The sequence below is a fragment of the Protopterus annectens genome, chromosome 5.part1 (genome assembly GCF_019279795.1).
Source record: "Protopterus annectens isolate FY-2018-M chromosome 5.part1, PAN1.0, whole genome shotgun sequence".
Classification (NCBI taxonomy): Eukaryota; Metazoa; Chordata; order Ceratodontiformes; family Protopteridae; genus Protopterus; species Protopterus annectens.
In genome coordinates this window covers 669,414,820-669,436,718 of record NC_056736.1, presented here as the reverse complement: position 1 = coordinate 669,436,718, position 21,899 = coordinate 669,414,820, and the positions used below count along the sequence as shown (strand labels likewise).

Here is a 21,899-nt window from a genome sequence, read left to right as displayed (position 1 = left end):
TCCAGCGGTGTTGGACTTCCTGTCTGGTATCTTTCAGCAAGGAACTAGTTCCACCACAGTGAAAGTACAATTGGCAGCCACTTCCAGTTTTCACGTTGGTGAGGACAACATAGCCTTAGCCTCCTCTAGGCTGTGTAAGGCTTTTCTTAAAGGTACTTTTCATTTACGGCCCACTATCAAGGATTCTGTACCTCCTTGGGACCTTACGTTTGTTTTACAGGCATTGGTAGCTCCTCCTTTCGAACCTGCAGCTTCGGTGGACTTAAAATTTCTGTCCTGGAAGACAGCCTTCCTAGTCGCCATCACATCGGCTAGGAGAGTTTCTGAGCTTCAAGCTCTGTCTGCCGTGTCTCCATATTTGGTCTTCCATAAGGATAGGGTCTCTCTCCGTACTAACCCTTCCTTCTTACCTAAAGTGGCATCTGAAGCAAACATAAACCAGTCCATTAATCTGCCCGTTTTCTTTCCCAACTTTCAAAATAAAAGTGAATACAAACTCCATTTGTTAATGTTCGTAGACAACTTCGTTTTTATCTTTATAGAACAAAGTCTTTCTGCAAGACTGAACAATTATTAGTTTCCTTTTCCAAATCTTTTATGGGAAAAGCTACTTCTAAGGTTTCTTTAGCCATGTGGATCACTTTTTGTATTTCACATGCCTACAAAGCAAAAGGTTCATCTCCTCCTGATATAGTTAAGGTTCACTCTACCAGGTCCATGGCGACTTATGCTGCTTTTTGGTCTAGGGTGCCTTTGGACGATATTTGTGCAGCAGCGACATGGGCCAATTCACATACCTTCATTTCCCATTACAAATTGGATCTGATTTAGAGGGGTAGAGCATCCTTTGACTCTGCGGTGCTCAGGAATATCCTTCCATAAGGGCCTCCCAGGATCTGAGTAGCTGGGGACTCTGTCCCACAGGTTGCAGATAAAATGAAGTTAACTACTTCAGATAAAGAAGTAATGTACTCACCATAACGTTCCATCTGAGTAGTTATACTTCATTTTTCTACAACATTCCCTTCCTCCGTCCCCCAGACCTTATCCTGTTTCTGGTTGGTTTATTGGGTTGAGTTGCATATATGTTTTTAGTTGCAGCAAACTCGGTCCGAGGGAAGATAGGAAATAGTAGGGCATTATAGGTACGGGGAGGAGCTCGGAGCTTGGAGCAGATGCTAGAAAAAAGTTGCCGGCTCGGATCCGATACGGATCTGTATACCCACAGGTTGCAGAAAAATGAAGTATAACTACTCAGATGGAACGTTATGGTGAGTACATAACTTCTTTTTATCGACACTGCTAATGTGGAATGTTACACTTCAACATTTTCAGTATTACCAGGTTGACAGTGAAGTTCAACTAATCTTTTCAGGGGGAAGCAGCCCTGCACCCCCCATACTCCCTGCATATTATATATATGCAAACTCCGAAATCACAGTACAGTGAGGAAAAGGGTATATTTCCCAATCCCCACTGTAGTGCAATCTCCAATCAAAACATCGACCTCAGATATGCGAATGCACACTGGCATTTGCTAAAGTTGATTCGACCAATGCTCCATTCGGTGTTCCGGTAACCTGGACAGCCCATTTGACCATCCAAGTTCTGAAGGGGATGCCTTTCAACATTTTCAAGGTAAACCATATATATATGTATGTGTGTATATATATATATATATATATATATGTATATATATATATATATATATATATATATATATATGTATATGTGTATATATATATATATATATATATATGTATATATGTGTGTGTGTGTGTGTGTATGTATATAAATATATATATATATATATATATATATATATATATATATATATATTTATAGATATACATATATTGTTGCCCTTGGATGCATACAGTACAGTCCATTAATACATTACAACTCCCCATATACTGTGCTCACCATGTACAGTCGCTTTACTGACTGTATTCATCTCAGATGTTTGACTGTGATAAAAATGGATGAATAAATACATAAATAGCCACAGTAGTACATCTTAGCTTGTTGCTGTGAGAAAGACAAAGTGCAGGCCTTTACAACTCCACACACATGCATAAAATGAACTGCCACCAAATACAGCTACTTTCTTAACTCTGAACTCTCAGATGTCCGATTGTGATCAAAGGAATGACTAAATACATAACCGTAGTGATTATTTCAGCTATTTGTTTTCAGATCCGTACAGTATACCACGTTATGACTCCTCAAGACACAAATGGACCCAAGCATTCTAGGCACCTTATCCATAGAGCAACTGAGAAGACAGTGGTTGATACATGAGGAGCATGGAAAAAAAACAAGACCACAGTTTCAGCTAGCGAGTTCATATCTTACTACTCTGAGATCAGGTCTTTGAAGTAGTATTGAAGTTGAGCTTATCACAGCCTGACTTCCCAGTCACGTCCTACTTCCACTGTTACTGACCACAGTGGCAAGGAAGAAATGGACTGTTTTGAACACTGTTTTTACAGAAGGGTTACATTCCCAGATGTGGAGGCTCCTGGCCAATAACTTGATCTCCAAGTATACTGCCTTCAACATTGCTCCAGCACATTCAAAAAGATATTAAGTGCTCCCCTTTTATTCAATTTGGTGCAGTCTCAGAGGTAGTAGATAGTGGTATTTTGGAGATAAGAGCCCTCCACCCTGAAAATCAGGTGCATGCAGCCTCCTATCAAAATGCTGTCCTGAAACTTATTTATATAGTATACTGCTGTGGCCTGCCAGCAATAGTAAAGTTATCCACAGTAGACAGATCAGTCTTATAAAGTAGTATTTTTGATGTGGATGTTGTTATGCATGCAGTTATGTGGATTGTTGATTGTTATTGATCTCATCTACGTTTAAACAGTAGTTTTTATTTATCCCTTGTTGACCAAAGTAGTCCCACAATGTTGGCAGTCTCTGTTCAGGGGGAGAGACCCAAGATGGTATTTATATTATCAGAGGAAATTTCATGAGGGCATCATGGAACTTTCCCTGCTCGTCATTGGTGTGAGTGAGATCCATTTTGCAGGAGCACGTCCTGGTTGTGTTCTAGGTACAGAGGTTGCCCTGAGAAACAAGGAGGCAGGTGGAGAGAAGGCAATGATGGAATGGTGAAAGAAATGAAGGAGCAAAGCATATATCGAGACCGGAGAATGTTTGCAGGATTCTGAGGAAATGTTTCATAGAAAGCTGTTTATGTAGATGAGTCAGCAAATCATGGGTGTATAATTACAACCCTCCAGTTGGGCAGGTTGCCAGATGATTTACTTAAAGAAATGGTGGTGCAGAGTGAGCCAGAAAATGAAGTGGATGCTTCCTTTGGGGGACGTGTTAGAGAAAATACAAAACAAGGATGCAGCGACAATCCTAAAGAATAGTGGTAAGATGGAAAAGATAACATATGCAGAGAAGATAAAAGAAGGCCAAAGTGGAGTGGCAGAAAAAGATGAAAACCGGAAGTATGTGGTACGGATTCAAAGTAAAGAAGACAAATAAATGGATAGGTATGAAATATGGAACAAATTAATAGCTTCTTTGGGTGTAAAAGCATATGTGGTAAGAGCATTTATTCTTATTAACAGAGACATTATGTGACATTATATTTGAAACTGTTTTTTCATGGAAATTTGTCTTGGAGAATATGAAAGACTAACCCATGAAATCTTTATGTGATAAAAGCATTTAACAGGAAAACAAAAATAATATTATTGTACAGTTTTGAACAGAGGTTGAAAAAGAAACTTTGAAAGGACTTTTGAAAGCTTTTTCTAAAGAAGTACTGGACATTGCAAAAGTTTATGACAAAAAGAGTTTATAGAGTGGTGACTGGGATTGTTATATTAAAAATAGAAAGAGAAACAATTATACATATACCAGGCGTGATAAATGCGGAGGGGAAATAGGGGTGTTGTAAAATACTGAGAGCAACCCAAAATATTTTTTCTGGAAAAGAAGGACATTTGATAAGTAACTGACAAAAGGAAATGTTATATTTGTGGAAATGATACAAAAAATTAACTGTTATAAGTGTTACAAAATTGGACATTTATGGATGGATTGCAGAAATGAAAATAAGAGTAACGAATGCAAAAAGAGAGATGAAAATGAACAAATGCAAGAAATGTTTAGAAGTAGTGGGAATAGAAGAAAAATTAGACAAGAAAAAATAATAGAGAGGACATAGAAGAATGTTCTGAGATAAGTGATGAAGACATAAATTGAAAGGTAGTAAAAAGGGAAGAAAAATGTTATTGGTAAACGAGTAAAAGACTGAAAAAGAAAATTTAAAGGGATAAGTACAAAAGAAAAAAAGAAAGGAAATGGATGAAAAAGACTATATATAGCCAGTGATTGGGGCCTGGTATAATTAAGGTGCTTGACTTACAGACACAAGGTATAAGTTTAAGTGTCATCTTGTGGAAGGAAATTGGCTAGGTATAGAACGATCTGTTAAGAAATCTGGCCTAATAATTAACTATGCATATTTGAAACCATTAATCTAACTAAAAGTGAAAACTGTGTAATCTCTCCTGCCACTGAGACATGATTTAAAGCCACAGAGAGAGCACCAACAGTACAAGATCCTAATGCCTTCCACACATTTAAGCCAGACAAACTGCCTGGACCCAATAGTCAATACACCAAACAGGGGTGCAGCCATACTGGATCTGGTCCTGACTGATATGGGAGACTGCTGCACACACCCTACTGTAATGCCTTCCCTGGTAATGTCAGACCACAGAATGGTCTCCTTTGAAGTAAAAATAAAACCTGAACCTCTAGCTAAATCTGGAATATTCAGAAACTATTCTAAGGCTAACCTCCTGATATTAAGTGAGAACCTTGCAAAATTTCAAGCCCCCATAAACTCTGAGAACACTGCTGCCTATGCAGGACTGTTCACAGAAACCCTGTACAAGCATGTTAATAGCTGCATAGATGCAGATGTATTCTGCAGAAAGAAGTACAGAACTAAGTCAAAAAACAAGCCACCCTGGTGGAATTACAAAATCAGTAGGCTGTGTAACAGGAGGAAGAAAATCATGGCAAAAATTAGGAGGTGCAGCACCCAGCAGGATAAAAGCACTCTCATCAAACTAAAACAACTCTCAGAGGACAAATAAAGTGTACCAAAGCCAAATTTGAGATAAGTTTGGCCTCCCAGGCCAAGAACAACCGCAACGCATTCTTTAGCTATGTCCTCAACCTAAAAGGCAGTACGTAGTTGTGTGTAGAGCTCATTGTAAATGGAGTCACCTATACTGAGCCAAAAGATATAGCAAACCTCCTGGCTGATAAATTCAGCTCCAACTTTACCCCTCTCTCCCCCTCAGTTTTCCCTCAGGAAATATCAAATGTAATGCCCCCTACTATCACTAGTTAAAAGGTCTTTAATGCTCTCTCAAAGACCAAGAACACTGCATCAGTGAGCCCAGACAATATCCCAGGATGCCTTCTAAATAGCAGGAAATATGATGTATCAGGGCCTCTGGAATTGCTATTTAACTGTAGCCTCCAAACAGGCTTCATGCTTCATGAATAGAGAAAGGCAACAGTCATCCCTCTGCACAAAGGTGGACCATCTGCAGACCCTGGAAACTACAGACCCGTAAGTCTCACTAGTTTTATATGTAAAGCCATGGAAAGAGTTATCATGGAGATGATCAGTAGAGATATAGTAAACCTCCAGATGCTGCACCCAATCCAGTTTGGTTTCGTCGAGGGCAGATCATTCTTACTCAACCAGGTGGACTTCTTTGAGAAGGTCACCAAAGCAATGGATGAGGGAAGAATTGTTCACACTCCCTAGCTTGACCTGGCCAAGGCATTTGACACAATACCCTACTCTGGCATTGTTGAGGAACTCAAGAAGTTAGGTACAACTGGCTCACAGACAGGACCCAGGAAGTTAGAATTGGGGATTCCACCTCTACAAAGAGGCCAGTCACAAGTGGAGTCTCGCAGGGATCAGTCCTTGGACTGTTCCTTTTTGGCATTTTCTTCTCAGAAGTCAAGGCCAATGCCAGTGGTCTCTGGCTGACTAAATTTGCAGGTAATTGCAAATTAGGAGCAGTCGTTGAATCTCACACTGACACAAATGTTCTCCAGCAATTGGTGTCAGAGCCATAGACTAAAACTAAATGCCAAGAAATGCATAATAGTATCCTTTCAGAAGTCATTCATCCCTGGTAACTATCATATTGTGACAGCATACCCCTTAGAGTTGACCCAGTAGTCAGGGACTTAGTGACACATACAGATAATAATCTAGCCTTTGACCATCACTTGTCTGCAGTGGTAAATAAATCATTCTATGTTGCGTAACTCATTGTTCCACTGTATTTGGCATTCATCAAACCTACTGATTACAGTACCCCCTTTGGTATGTACCTAACAAGGCATATCCAACAATTGGAACATCAACAGAGGTTCCTCACTAAAAGAATATAAGGTGCAAGTAAAATGCCTTATGCAGACCATAGCAAGGCCCTATCCTTGTATTTTGCCTCCTAGAGGCTTTTGAGAGGAGATCTATGACTGGCATACAGGGCATTGTCAGACCCCACTCTGATGGACAACCTGCATATCCACAAAACAAACAGCACTGGAATTACCCATGCTAAGGACTTAAACCTTGCCTGTGATATAAATAGGACCAGCTGGAGAGAGAGGTATGTATCCCAGAGACTACCCAGTCTATGGAACAGGCTCCCCATTCATGTGAAGCAGAGTTCCTCCGTAATCCAATTCAAGTGCAACTTGGACAATTGGATGGGAAACTGGAAATTCATCCCTGGTTTGGGACCTATGTCTCTGATGGGCACAGGTAACCTGCAAATGGTTCATCTCCCAGATCCATGCTTACACTTATCAAGGGTATCAGAACTTGTCAGAGATTTGGGATGCATGGCTAGGCTTAAAAACACCCTTTTGGTCGTTAGCCTAGTAAACACCTATGAACCTATAAGAAAATGTTAGAGTGCTCTCTGTAAATATAAATAGTATTAAGAATATAGTAACAAGAATATGAATTTTGGAGTAGTATAGTACATGTGATGTAGATCTAATTATAGTAAAATACCCAAAATTTTAACAAATGGGGAAATATTACAGAGAAACTATGGGGAGGAAAGATAATCTGGAATTTGGGAAATGAGAGATGTTCTGGAATAGCTGTATTCTGTAGAAGTACAGTAAAGATATTAGATGTAACTTTAGCAAAAATGGAAAGATTAACCATTTTAGATGTAAAATAGAAAGAACAAGTATATAGAACTATAAGATTATATATTTATACTAATTATAAGGAAAGGGAAAGGTTATTTCATTAGGTTTTGGAGTATGCAATGATAAATATGAATATTATAATAATAGGAGACTTTAATTGTGATTTAAGAGGCAAGCATGAAAAGAAAGAAAATAATATAAGAAAAATGTTAGTAGTTATAAGATGTGTGATAAATTAAAACTTTGGGAGAAAAATTTGTAAACTTACAAAAGGGGTATATATAGAACTGAAATAGATTATTTTATAGTATCAGAAGGTTTTGTTGTAGGAGAAAGGGGGTAGTTGAAACATGACTTTCATGTTGCAGTATGGCTAGAGATAAAGGAAAACAAGTAATATACAAAAATAGCCAGTGGAGTAAAAAGGATAAATGAGAAAGCATGGAATGAAGAAGGAGATAGATTAGTAATAGAGGTATTGTTATTTAAGGAAAACTATGTTAAAATGCTTTTTATAGCAGTGATACAAAGTGAGAAAAGTAGAGAAAAAAATATAAAATGACATATGATGCTTTGGCAGATTTAGAGCATAGTGATAGAAAATACTTTGACAAAGAATAAGAACTATATGAAAGAACTGAATAACTGATGTTAAGTTGTCAATCTCGCCTTCATTCTTGCTTGATGGGTTCGGAGCCAATCCTCGGCTCCGACTCGGCACTTGCTAAGCTCAAGAGTCACTTTTACCAGGTCGAGGTAGCCCCATATCCCATGATGCAAGGCGGTAAGTACCCAGATCTCATTTGCCGCTTCGCTGATGAGGTCCTCCTTTTACCAGCTCCTGGTAAGTGTTTATTATTACTAAACTTTTAGCCCCCAATCAGAAAATTTTTCTATTTTCTTTAAAATTCTATCTTTTATAGATAATTGTGAGGCTTTTTCTGACTAACTTTATTTTTCCTTCTTTACTTTTTTAGTCAGGCCTTTAATCCCCCCCCCCCCCTGTCAGGGTGTGTGTGTGAGAGTTTTTACTTCTCAATACTTTAACTTTAGTCTGTCTGGTTCGGGACTGTGTGTGTAGTGTTTGTTTGAAAGCACCATGTCTAAAGAACAGAGGGTCTCAGGCTTCAAGAAGTGTGACTCGTGCTGTCAGAAGATGTCTCTGACAGACGGTCACACTTCTTGTTTATACTGCCTGGGATCTCTCCACCTGCAGGACTCCTGTGCAATTTGTCACTCTTTTAGCCAGAGGAGTCCTGCAGGAAAGGAGAAATAAACTTATTTTAAGGGGTCTCCTTAAACCGGAGGGCTCCCCGGCAAAATCGGCTCCGGGCAAGCCTTCTAGGGCTACCAAGGTCCAGGCTTCAGTTCCTAAGCCTCCGGCCTTGGCTCCGACTCCTTCGGAGTCGAGATCGGCTCCGGCTGGAGCCGATCCTAACAACTAAATCCTCGGCACCGATGGCTATCGGTGCCGATACTGTTACTGTCACTTTGGTGTCGGCTCCGACTGGCTCCGACCACCATGTGGCTCAGGCTTCGGTGTTGGTGCCGACCGGCTCCGACACCATTGTTTCCTTGCCTGTATCGGCTCCGGCTGGAGCCGATACATCTGGACCTACACTCGGAACCAAAAAATTATCGGCTCCTTCTGGATCCGTGGGGTCTTCGGCACCGATGGTTCCTTCGAGGAAGAGGTCCAGGTCTCCCTCTTTGGAACTGATACTGTCGGCTCCGGCCTCACCTCTTCTTTCGGAGCGGAGCCATCGGAGCCGATCATCTAGGTCTTCCAGGTTGTCAGACCATGATTTAGAGAGAGTGGTAAGATTGTTAAAATCACAGGCACTAGCCCAAATGCTTCATAGTCCATCTCAACAGACGACTATTAGTCCACACCCTCTTCAAATTCCTCCTTCGACTCTACCCCAGAGTTTGGAGCTGGAGTCTACGGGATTAGTTACTGCTATGGCTGAGGGCCAGATACCCCCCCCCCCCTTCTGCGCCTTCAGCATCTACTCTTATCTCCTCCTCGAGAATTCTTTGAAGGGATTCGGTGGCCGGGCTTCCCTGGTCTGCTCCGAGGGGGTGAGTGGCATCGGACCCTTGTCCGACCCCGCTCTTCCCCTTGGAGCTTCGGCTTTGGTGAGCTCGGCTCCGACATCTTCCTCGGAGCCTTCCCTTTCGGTGGGCCCGGGAGTCCCAGTTTCTTCGGAACGGGTTTTCTCGGATCTCCTGGGAGGAGCCTTGAGGTGATGAGGAGTGTGCTGGCCCCTGGGCTCAGTCAGCAGTCTATTCCTTTAACTCCTCCCTCTACGGTGCCTGTTGATATCTCTTCCCGCTCTCTTGCTCCCGGACCGAGAGATCCACCACCTCAGGTTTCCCCACTGGGAGGAACCCCCTCTTCCGAGGATTCTCCTGATCCGTCAGGAGATCCTCCGCGCAAGAGGACTTGTAAGAGGAAGCACCTAGACTCCCCTGAGTCTACTACTTCGGATACCGACTTAGATGAGTCGGAGGGGTCCCCAAGATCCCCTTCTGAGGTTGTCTCCTTTTCAGACATCTTAGAACTCCTGAAACAGAGGGGAAACTGGCCCACCATAAATCCCTCCGATGATGAGTCTGTATACCTAGAGGCGTTTGGTTCTCGACCCTCCACCTCCTGGGTGTCTCCGCCTTTTGACCCCCTCATGCAGGTAATCGCTCGAAAGGCTTGGGCTTCTCCTTATTCCGTACAGCCAGTTCCCAGGAGGCCTTCTAAATTTATTACAGCCCCTTCCGAACAGCAATTCCTTACAAAAGGTGTCCCGGTTGATGCCATGGTGGTGGCGGCCGCCACTAAAAAGGAACTTGCAGATCCTTCCATACCAGTCCATCCTCCTAACAAGGATTCCAGGACCATGGACAGGTATGGTAAGCGGATGTTTTCCTCAGCGACTTTTGCCATGCATTCGCTGAACTATTTGTGTCACTTCACCAGACTCCAAAGGGACATCCTTAAGGAACTAGGTGAAGTAGTACAGGATCCTGCAGCTCCGGGGGCACAAGACAAGATTGCTTCTCAGCTAGGAATCCTTAACTCCATAACCAACTCCTCCATGCGGCTGATTTCGTATGCAGCAGATGGAGCGAGTAGAGCCGCAGGCACGGGAGTGTCTCTGAGACGTCAGTCCTGGATGTGGCTCTGTAATTTTGCAGATCCCTTTAAGGCGTCCTTCACAAACTCTCCCTTTGATGGGTCAACTTTGTTTGGTCCTCAACTGAAGGATACATTGACCAGGTGTGAGCAGGACGGCAAGACTCTTTCTGCCGTAGGGGTCCGTTTTTCCACCCCTTCTAGACCTTACCCCAAAGGACAGAAGGGTGGAAAGATGTGGTTCCGCAAATCCCAAGGAGTCACGCCGGATACACGTGGTCAGTTTACCCCTAGAGGCAGAGGGGGTAATAATAACAGATGCCACCCTAGAGGCAGAGGGGGTCCACAAAACCAGGGAAGCAGAGAGTCTCTCTCTGACAAGCCCTTCCAGCATCCCTGAGGTGTTGCCCGACTGTCCATACTTGGAGGCAGTCGGGGGAAGATTATCGCTGTACCCACAAGCCTGGCTTTCCCTCTCACAAGACAGATGGGTACAGTCGATCATATCCAAGGGTTACAAAATTCCTTTCGAGGAAAGTCCCTTCACTCACAAAATTCCCTTCCAGATGTGCCACCGGTCTAAGGAAATCGCAGTTAGAAGTATCAAAGCTTCTACACAAAGGGCCATTCAGCCAGTTACAACAGACCATTCAGAGCCGGAATCTACTCAAGATTCTTTTTGGTCCCCAAAAGGCGGAGATTGGAGACCAATATTGGATCTCAGCAGACTCAACAAGTCTGTGAAAAGACGAGATTTGAATGGTCACACTTCAATCAATTTTGCCCTTCCTGGGCAAAGACAACTGGATGTGCTCAATAGACCTTCAGGATGCGTACTATCACATAAAAATTCACAGACGCTCCAGAAGGTTTCTCCGCTTTCGGCTGGGGTCCAGCCATTTTCAATTCAGAGCCCTGCCCTTTGGTCTCACTACAGCCCCCAGAGTGTTCACCAAATGTATGGCAGTGGTCACGGCTCACCTGAGACGTCAAGGATTCCAGGTGTTTCCGTATCTCGACGACTGGCTCCTTTCAGCCACCACTAGGCATCAACTTCTCCAAGCCAGGGATTACACCCTAAATCTCTGCACTCAGTTAGGAATTTCGATCAACTACGAAAAATCCTCCTTGTTGCCCTGCCAGTCTATTACTTTCATAGACGCAAATTTAGACACTGTTCGGATGTCAGCAACCCTCACAGACCAAAGAATCTCAGATATCCAAAGTCACGTGTGGATCATCCTTGCCAGCAAAAAGGTGCAAGCCAGACTGGTCCTGAAAGTGTTGGGCCTCATGGCAGCGGCTATTACCCTTCTACCCTTGGCCCGCTTCTACATGGGTCTTCTTCAATGGATGTTGGTCACCCAGTGGTCTTACCAACTACTTCCCATGCGTCACCAAATCCTGGTGACACGAGCTTGCAAAAACCACCTATCCTGGTGGATTTCTTCTCCCCAGATTCATCAGGGCAGACCCTTTGTATCCCCGGCCCCGGTAGCCACAGTCACTACGGACGCCTCCCTGATCGGGTGGGGGGGTCATTATCAGGGCAGGGTGGTTCATGGGACGTGGCAACCGTTCGAATACCACCTGCACATAAATGTCCTAGAGATGAGAGCAGTGCTTTTAACGTTGCAAGCCCTCAACGACTTTCTTCCCTTGGGAACAATGGCAGTTCACACGGACAACATGTCTGTAGTATGGTATATCAACAAACAGGGCGGAACCAAGTCCTACCCCTTGTGTCGAGAAGCTCTCAGACTTTGGCAATGGGCGATCTCCTCTCATCGGTTTCTGGTAGCAACGCATATCCCTGGGAAAACCAACATTTTAGTGGACAGATTGAGCAGAGCTATTCTCATGCCTCATGAGTGGTCTCTCAAACAATCTATAGTGGAGGAGATTTTTCTAGAATGGGGCCGCCCATGTTGCGATCTTTTTGCTACTCCCCAAAACAGCAAATGCCCAGACTTCTTCTCTCTCTTCCCACTGCCAGGCCATTCCCCCCAGAGACGCTCTTACCCAGGATTGGCCCCAGGGACTTCTTTACGCCTTTCCTCCCTTTCCATTGATTCCACAAGTACTCCAGAAAGCCACCGTTTTGAGAGCCAAAATGATTCTCATTGCCCCCTATTGGCCTCGACAAATTTGGTTTCCGTTCCTCCATCGTCACCTATTGGTGCAGCCGTGGCATCCGGACCCAGTGCTAGACCTTCTGATCCACCAATCAGGTCACCTGCATCGGTCTATTCCTTCTCTCAATCTCACAGCTTGGTTGCTCCACTTCCTTCCTTAGCCAGGCTTCCTATGATCTCTAACCCGGTTAGGGATATCATAGTGGCTTCCCTTAAATCCTCTACTAGAAGGATTTATACCAGCAAGTGGAAACGCTTCTCTTGTTGGGCAAAGTCAAAGAATATAGATCCCTTTACTGCCCCTGTTCATGCAGTTTTGGATTCTTTAGCGGAAATCTTTCACTCGGGCTCTTCATCTTCCACGGTCAAAGTTCAGTTGGCTGCTATCTCGAATTTTCATGTCGGGTTTGCAGATCACAACATTATGTCCCACAGGCTTTGTAGAGCCTTTCTAAAAGGGATTTTTCTCCTTAAACCTCCTGTCAGGAGTCCTCCTCCTCAGTGGGACCTAAATCTAGTGCTGACATCCTTAATTCTTCCTCCCTTTGAGCCAGCTGTTTCATGTTCACTGAAGTTTCTTTCATGGAAAACACTCCTCCTTGTCGCTATTACCTCGGCCAGGAGAGTGTCAGAACTTCATGCTCTCTCTGTTCGTCCCCCTTATTTGGTCTTCCACAAGGACAGGGTATCCTTGAGAACTAATCCATCCTTTTTGCCTAAGGTGGCTTCGAAAACTAATTTGAACCAATCTATTGATCTCTCTGTATTTTTCCCTAATTACTCCAACAGATCGGAACAAAAATTACATTATCTTGATGTTCACCGCCAACTCAGATATTATTTGGACAGAACAAAACAATTCAGGAAATCCGATCAGCTCTTTCTTTCTTATGCTGAAAATAAGAAAGGCCTTCCTGTTTCCAAAGTAACCTTATCCAGATGGCTTTCTTCCACCATCTCCGAAATCTATCAGCTCAGGGGCAAACAGCTGTGCTCAAAACCAAAAGCGCATTCCATTCCACCAGAAGTTTAGCCACTTCCACAGCCTTTCGGGCTAGACTCCCTTTAGACACTATTTGTGCAGCAGCCACTTGGGCCGCCACTCATACCTTTGTTTCTCATTACAAATTGGATTTGGCCTCCAGGGATAGAGCCAGTTTTGGTTCTACGGTTCTCAAGAGTCTGTTCTATTGAGCCACCCAGGATAGAGGTGCTAGGGGCCTTGGTCCCATCAAGCAAGAATGAAGGCGAGATTGACAACTTAACATTGAGAAGTTATGTACCTACCATAACGTTCCATGTTAGTTGTCTTCTCTCGCCTTCTTTCTTGCGACCCTCCCTCCTACCCCCTTGCCTGGACAGACCTTGATCTCCCTTGTTTGGAAGATTGCTTCTTTAGGCACCAGTTAGTTACCTGGTTCCCATTACAGCCCTTCTTTTAGGCTAATTGCTTTCTTTCCTCAGTGGAAAGTTTTTTGTGCTAGGTGTTTCTCCCTATAGGTACAAACGAGATCTGGGTACTTACCGCCTTGCATCATGGGATATGGGGCTGCCTCGAGCTGGTAAAAATGACTCCTGAGCTTAGCAAGTGCCGAGTCGGAGCCGAGGATCGGCTCCGAACCCATCAAGCAAGAAAGAAGGCGAGAGAAGACAACTAACATGGAACGTTATGGTAGGTACATAACTTCTCATTATATAAGCAAAGATGTTTTTTAACAAGGAAAAAGAAAAGTATCAAATTACCTAAGCAGATTGGTAAAGGAAGGTTATTGTGTAATGAGAGAGAGAAAAGTATAAAAGGAGAAATAGAAAGTGCTCAGGAAAATATTATGAATAGTGTACAATACATACACAGAATGTTTAAAGAAAAAAGAAGGTAGTGAAAAGTCATGGAAAGTGAAAAAGTTAATAGAGAGAATAAAGAGTTGGAAAAGGAGATTTCTTTAAATGAGTTAGACTGAGTGTTAGGACAAGTAAATATAGATTTTGCTATAGGACCAGATGGAATAGGGTATGAATTGTATAAAAATTTAAGGGATTGTCAAAAAAAATTTAAGATTTTAAATGAATGGTTAAATGAAGGTTTTTATGTATAAAGAATTGTGTAGTGAAATATTTAAATCCACATGGAAGAGGGGAGATAGGAAACAATTAAAAAAAAAACTGGAGACCAATAGTATTGGGTAATAAGTTTTAAGATTTTTATGAAAAAAATACAAAAGAGATTTGAAACTGAAATGGAACACATTATGGAAGATAGCATGTATAGTATACACCGGAAGGGTTGTCAAGAGTTACAGAAATTGTGGATTATGTTATGAACAGAAAAGATGCAAAAATCATGATAGGAGACCTTAATAAGGCATTTGTCACAATTGGACGTGAAAGCTTATAGGTAATAATGAAAGAACATAAGTAAGAAAGTTAGGAAATTGTGTATTTCAGTGTATAGTAAAATACTTCTAAAAAGAGGTGCATATGAAGAGTGGTGTAAGACAGGGATGTCCAATGAGTTGTATACTCTGCATTAGTTATGAATGTGATAGTATGTGAAATAAATTACAAAATGAAGGCTGCAGGTTATATAACACCTGAAGGGTTAAGAATTCGAGTTATGTTAACGTATGCAGATGAACTTATAATAATTGCAAAAAACAAAATTTGGATAAAAGAAGTAATAATTTGCACAAATCAGTGTCTAGAGATGGATAGGGGTGGCTTTAAATAAAGGGAAAAGTAAAGGTTTAGGTGCTGTAGTAAAGAGCAGGGGTATATATCTTACAGTGAATGAAATTTCTGTAGTAGGTCTAAAATTTGGAAATAAAAATGTAAATAGAATTCAGTGGGAAAAAAAACAATGGAAGAAATAAAACAAATTTGTCTTTTCTTGAGAACATATAAATTATTATTCAGAAAAAAGGCTTATTCGATAAATTCAGCCCTGATGGGAAAAATAGCATTCCTAGCAAGCATATTTATATCACCAGCAGTATTTGAAAGGAATTATTGCAGATTTTTTTTTCATTTATATGGAGTTCTAGATTAAACTTAGTAAAAAGAGAAGTTTTGTATATAAGTAAAGAAGGAGGTTTAAGGTTAATTAACCCAGCGGTATACACTGCTTCATTAAATTTGTACAAACTGTTAAAGTGAATAAATGAAAAATGTGAGATTAATAGTAGAATTGTATAAATATAAGTATGACAAATTTTAGGGTATGGTAAAAAAGAGTAAAAGAGAAAAATATTGAATAAATGAGGAATTAAAATGTTTCCAAGGAAAAGAAATGTATGGCATAACAATGTAATGATGAAACGTTATTATGCAAAACCATGGGAAAATCTAGCAAATTAAAAAAAAATAAAGCTATAAAATAGATGCAGATGGTGTAATCAGTAAAATATTGAGATTTTTTTTTTTTGCTAAGACTGGCAATTGATAAATTGCCAGTAAAAGGAAATATGCCATATAAGAAGAAAAGTGTTAGAATATGTTTACATTGTCAAGAAGAAACAACTAATGGAACATGTGCTTTTGAAATGTAAGAGTAAAAAAGTTATGGGGAAAACCATGTAAAGAAGATTTTTTTAGATGTAAAAGAAATGGATAAAATAAAATGGATATAACTAGATATGGATATTATAAGAATGTAAGAAAAGAATATATTAAAATAATAGACAAAAAGTTATTTTATGTTATATGGCATGAAAGAATAAATTAAACTATGTGTAATGGTAAATGGATTTTAGCAACAGTATTAAGCAAAATCAGACTGTAGTTATGGAAAAAGGAGTGGGGGTCCAACAAGAATGAAAATTTAGCATGATTGTGTAAACAGATTTGTATATGTATATGTTCACACACTTGTAAATATGTCAATACTTAGTAAACAAGAAATCTGATGTCACTCTTCACGTAATCCTTGACTGTGGGCTTGGTTCTAAGCCTCGGAACCAACTCGGCCATTTTACTTCAGCTCATGCCTTCCAAATTCTCAAGCTTGGCTCTACCAATAATGCTCCTCTCTAGATTACCCCTTCGTTTGCCACTTCATGTGTCAGACGTGTCCAGCCTCTCTCGAGCTTTGGCAGTTAGAGTAAGTTTTTCTCTGTTATTTTCTTAACATATTCTACTTTATCACTATTTACGTACTTTCTTTTTTCTACTTGCTCCTCTCATTTCCTTTCTGCATGTGAGTGATCCTTTTCTTTTCCCTTCCCTCTACTATTGGGTGGTTCCTTTTCATACCATTGTTGGTACTATCCTCTCCTTTTTCTTACCTTTTAGATAATTCTGATTACCATTGTTGGTACCATTATCCCTTCTTTTTTATCTATATAAAATAAAACAAAGTCATTTATTTTCTCCCTTTTCCCTGTGCGTGTGTGTGTGTGTGCTGTCAACGCTAGGACTTGTTAATCTAGCATGGCTGATAAATCTTCCAAGGGCACCTCTGGTTTCAAGAGGTGTCAAAAATGTGAGAGAAAAATGCCCAATTCACACGGGCATGTCTATGTTTACTGTTTAGGTGCTGTCCACCTTCAGGAGGATTGCGCCATTTGTCATGGTTTCTCCACCAGGACCTTGACTGAGGGAAAAACAAATTAATATTGAAAGGTCTGTTAAAGGGAGACGTTGAGGAGGCCATATGTGGTCCGAGAACTGAAGCCAGCTCATCATCCTTTTCTTCCTCATCTTCTAAATCAAAGAAACAATCTCATTTGGTTCTGAGAAGTTCCTCAGAACCACCTGCCAAATTGACTAAGCAGCCTGTGGTGTCGACAACTTCTTTAGCACCAATAGCAAGAATGATTCGGCACCAAGCATTGCTACGGAACAGATACCTACAGCTTCGGTACCGAAGCAGACTACTTTTATTGCCTTACCGAGAACTACATATTCCCCTTTGGTCAATCCATTTTCAGACAGACCACCTAGCCTGTTCATGGAACCGAGACCACCTGGGTCTCCTACGGCATCGTCCGTTTGTTCCACTAAGAGTCTCTCAGAATCTGATGATATAACACTGGCCAACCAGCTCCTGACAGCGAGGGGATTACCTCCGACTTTGGTTCCCAGCCAACTCGCCTCCGGAACCGGTTTTTCTTTGACACCATCACACATTCCTCCTCACCCTCTAGCCAAGTCTTTTGCGCCCCTGGCACTGACCTACCCGGCTCCGATTGCCTCTGTTCAAGTTAGAATCTCTTCTCTGGAACTGAGAATTGCCCTAAGTTCTTCCATTTTGCCAGAACTGGTGGCCTCCCAAGGTCAAGGCTTTGTCACTGGTTCTGTAGGGCAGGGTTCGACTTCGAATCTTTCGGAGCCTTCTGTGCCCCTTGGTGTTCATGGGCTCAACCCAGGCTTCTTCTTTGGAGGCGGCTTCCTCAGTGTGGGGTGGGACCATGGTTCCAAAGGAATATGTTTTGGTTCCAGAATCCCATCCCTCTATGGGTGGGGGGCTTTTGAATCATGGAGGGGGCCTTGTCCATTGTGGACTTACAGTCCTTGCCACCCCTGTCAGGCCAAACAACATCTGTATCCCCTTGACCAGAGCTTCAACCAGACTAATCTTTGGGACAGGGGCCACAAAAGCCTCAGGAGCAGTCCACCTTAGTAGGTTCCTCTTCTCATAGGTTCATAGGTTAGTACTAAGCTAACTGCCCTTGCGAGCCATTTTAAGCCTAGCCAATTATCCCTTGTGAGACTCAAACCCTGCACTTTGTGTTTGTAAGGTAAACACCTTAACCATTAAGCCACCCTCCTGAAACATCCCACCGAGGCAGTACCGTAGAAGAAAAAGTGCAAGAGGAACCACTTAGACTCCCCAGAGGAGTCCTTCACTGAGGATACTGATTTTGATGAGGGGGAAGGTTCCCCCAGGTTGCAGCCTGATGATGTTTCTTTCGGGGACATCCTGGAAATTCTGAAACTGAGGGCTGGCTGGACTTCCCTCCAGCCTTCCTCAAAGGAATTGGTATACGTGGAGGCTTTTCATGCCCAGCACTCTACCTCCTGGATCTCTCCGCTCACTGACTAGCTTATTAAACTGATCACTCAGCGGGCCTGGAAAATTCCTGACTCCATCAGCTGACCCGGATCCTGTCTGCCCCTAAGGACGAGCAACATTGAGCTAAGAGTATCCCATGTAGATGCCATGGTGATGACAGCAGCCTGCAAAAAAGGAATGTGCAGTGGAAAGTCCTATTATCCATCCTCCTAACAAGGAGTCTAGGACTATGAATAGGTTTGGGAAGCATGTTTACTTTTCATCGACCTTCGCTCTCAGGTTTTTGAAATACATGGCACACTTTACCAGGTTGCAGAGAGATCTAATTAAAGAGCTGCCAGATACTCTTACAGGAGCAGTAGCCAAAGGAGTTTGAGACTAGGTTACTTCTCAGCTCGACACACTTGAATCAATTTGTAACTCGTCCATGAGGCAAATTGCCCACACAGCTGAAGGGACAACAAGAGCAGTGGATTCAGCCGTAGCCATCAGGAGACACATCTGGATGCGCTTCTGTGACTTTGTGGAGCTATTTAAGTCTTTGTTAGTCAACCCTCCATTTGACAGATCATCCTTGTTTGGACCTAAGGTAAAAGACACACTGGCCAGATGTGAGAAAGATGGGAAGACTCTTTCTGCCATAGATGTATGCTTCTCCACTCCTCAGCAGCCCTACTCTAGGAGCCAGAGAAGTGTGAGGCTATGGTTTAGAAAGTCCCAAGGGCCTTTCCAGGACTCACATGGCAAAGACTTCTTCCGGGACAGAGAGGGAAGTAACAGTGGAAAACGTCATTCTAGAAGCAGATGTGGCCAGCAGAACCAGGGGTTCAGAGATTCCTTCTCTGGTAACGTATACCAGTGCTTCTGAATGGAGGCCCGATGCCTGACTACAAATGACATCAGACAAATGGGTGCAGGGGATCATTCCCCTTTAGATAAATCCAAAAACACAAAAAAGACTCCCGGAAGTTCCACCCAGTCACAAGAAATTAGTAGTCATAGAAATTAAAAAAAAAAACTGCTTGAAAAGGAGTCATCCAAGACATCCCACCAGACCAGAGAGTATCTGGGTTTTACCCGAGATTCTTTTCAGCGCCCGAAAAAACAGGGGACTGGAGACCCATTTTGGATCTCAGCCAGTTCAACAAATCAGTTCAACAAACTAAGTTCCGGATGGTCTCGGCACAGTCAGTATTTCCTTTCTTGGAAAAAGATGATTGGATGTGCTCTATAGATCTTCAGGATGTGTTTTACCATATAAAAATGGATAAACACTCCAGAAGATTCCTGCGTTTCTGGCTGGGAGCCAGTCACTTTCAGTTCAGAGCACTGCCGTTTGGTCTTACCACAGCCCCCAGGATGTTTACCAAATGCATGGCAGTGGTAGCAGATCTCAGACTGCTGGGATTTTAAGTTCTTCCTTATCTCGACGACTGGTTGCTTACCGCTACCACCAGGCGTTAACTTGCAAGGGCGAGAGATTTATACCCTACATCTTTGCACTTCATTAGGCATTACAATAAATTACAAAAAGTCAAATCTGCAACCTACACAACAGCTGGAATTTATCGGAGCTCTATTAAACACAGTTAACTAGAATTCCTTCACTCCCAGTAGACAGGCTCCAAAAGATCAGATCACAAGTAAAGCATATTATTCACTTCAGAAGTGTTCTAGCCAAACTTATCTTACAGGTACTAGGCTCGATGGCAGCCTCTATTACTCTAGTTCCCCTGGCCAGATATCACATGCAGATTCTCCAGTGGCGTTTGGCCTTCCAATGGTCATTATTGATTGAGCCAATGTTGCATCAGATCTTGATATCCAATTGCTGCAAAAATAAACCTGTATTGGTGGCTTCATTCCAATGAGATCCTTTCGGGCCGTTGTTTCCTCCTCCCACAGCCCCAAGCCATAGTGAACACAAATGCTTCCCAGATAGGGTGGGGAGGGCATTATCTGGGAAGGACAGTCCAAGGCACTTGGTCCCAACTGGAGGCCAATTTGCACATCAGTGCTCTAGAAATGAGGGTGGTGCTCTTAACGCTGCAAGCATTTCAAGATGACCTTCCCCTGGGAACAGTGGCAATTCAGAAGGACAACATGTCGGTACTCTGGTACATCAACAAACAGGGAGGAACCAAGTCTTATCCACTTTGTCAAGAAGCCGTCCGAGATTGGCAATGGGCAATTTCTTCCAACCACTCACTGCAATGCATATTCTGAGGAGCTCCAACCTGATAGCAGTCAAGTTGAGCAGAACTGTTCTGATGCCTCAAGAGTGGTTTGTCAGTCCTGTGGTGGTGGAAAAGATTTTCTGCCACTGGGGTCAACCTTGCTGCGATATCTTTGCATCCCCTCTGAACGACAAGTGCAGAAGTTACTTTGCCCTGATCCCCCCTCCGGGGGGGGGGTCACCCAGAGATGCTCTTCTCCACGATTGGCCCCCCAGTCTCCTTTACGCCTTTCCCCCAACTCCTCATATCTCAGTTTCTAAAGATAGCGGTCAAGTTGAGCAGAACTGTTCTGATGCCTCAAGAGTGGTTTGTTAGTCCTGTGGTGACGGAAAAGATTTTCTGCCACTGGGGTCAATCTTGCTGCGATATCTTTGCATCCCCTCTGAACAACAAGTGCAGCAGTTACTTTGCCCTGATCCCCCCTCCAGGGGGGGTCACCCAGAGATGTTCTTCTCCACGATTGCCCCCCAGTCTCCTGTACACCTTTCCCCCAACTCCTCATATCTCAGTTTCTAAAGAAACCCAAGAGGTCGAAGAACACAATAATCCTCATTACCCCATTCTGGCTTCAACAAGTGTGGTTTCCCATCATTTGGCCTCACCTGTTTCGGAAACCTTAGATTCTGGACCCAGCTGCAGATATATTATCGCATCCAGAAGGAATAGTTCATCTGAGTCTCCCAACATCTCAAGCTCACTGCGTGGCTTCTCCAATTCCCGTGATTGCCAGGTATTTTTCCCTTACCTCACCTGTCCAACAAATCATTCTGGCCCATTGCAAGCCTTCAACTAGAAAGCTGTACCATAGTAAATGGGAATGATTTGCTAGATGGGCTCTTAACAATGATATTGACCCTTAGCTCCTGTGGATAAATTTTTGGATTTTCTGGCCGTACTTTATCATTTTGGTTCTTCAGCCTCTACCATTCAAGTACATCTGGCTGGGATATCCAACTTCCATATTGGTTTGGATGGTTCTTCACTTAGTTTGCATAAACTTTTAAGGCCTTTTTGAAAGGAACCCTAATGTTAAGGCATCCGTTTAAAGAACCCACTGCTCCATGGGATTTACCCTTGGTCCTACAATCTCTCACTTTATCCCCTTTTGAACTTTCAGCTACTTGTGACTTTAAATTTCTGACATGGAAAAC

At 42.6% G+C, this 21,899-nt stretch overlaps 1 protein-coding gene across 2 annotated transcripts in view; it reads left to right on the top strand.

Annotated features, from left to right (window-relative positions):
* Window positions 1-21,899, top strand: part of RNF17 (ring finger protein 17) — a 3,936,714-nt gene that overhangs the window by 3,772,152 nt on the left and 142,663 nt on the right. The gene's annotated exons all lie outside the window — the stretch shown is intronic.